Here is a 568-nt window from a genome sequence, read left to right as displayed (position 1 = left end):
CTGGTCTAGCTGGATTTGTAAGGTAGAGCTGGGGTCATGGTTGCAAGGAGAGTGGGAGGAGCATTAAAGAACCAGAGAAATGTGTGTTTCCTCAGTGCTATACTGCACCCTGGCTGGCTCCTCCCTTCCTGGTGACCCTTCCGTGAAGGGATGTCCAATTGGCTACAGATGGGTTTTAGGTCTCCCCTCCCCAATTTGCATTGATATGCTTGTTGGGTCTTCTGTTACCTGATCTTGTCACCTAGTGGTGTTTTAAAGCCTGTTGAAAAACAGTCCTCCAACGCCCCTCCGTCGGAGTTGTGTCAGCTTTAGCTGTGTGTTCAATGGGGTTCTTTTCCGCCTGCTTCCTGGTTGTGTAGGATTCTCCTAAAGGCAACTGGTGCTGAGAGGCTTTTCCTAGCCTTGGGGTTTTTTCCAAAGCCATTTTATTGGGAGGGAATACAGATATAATCATTCCATAGCTCATTCACCTCAAGCAGTATCGTACGATGGCTACCACAGTCTGTTTCAAAACATTCTTTTCCTTCCTGAACATGACAGTCATGACATCACTTCCCTTTTATCACAC

Source organism: Echinops telfairi, unplaced genomic scaffold, assembly GCF_000313985.2.
Source record: "Echinops telfairi isolate 266 unplaced genomic scaffold, ASM31398v2 ScPeMD7_655;HRSCAF=1070, whole genome shotgun sequence".
Taxonomy (NCBI): Eukaryota; Metazoa; Chordata; class Mammalia; order Afrosoricida; family Tenrecidae; genus Echinops; species Echinops telfairi.
Note: the sequence above shows the minus strand (reverse complement) of the source record.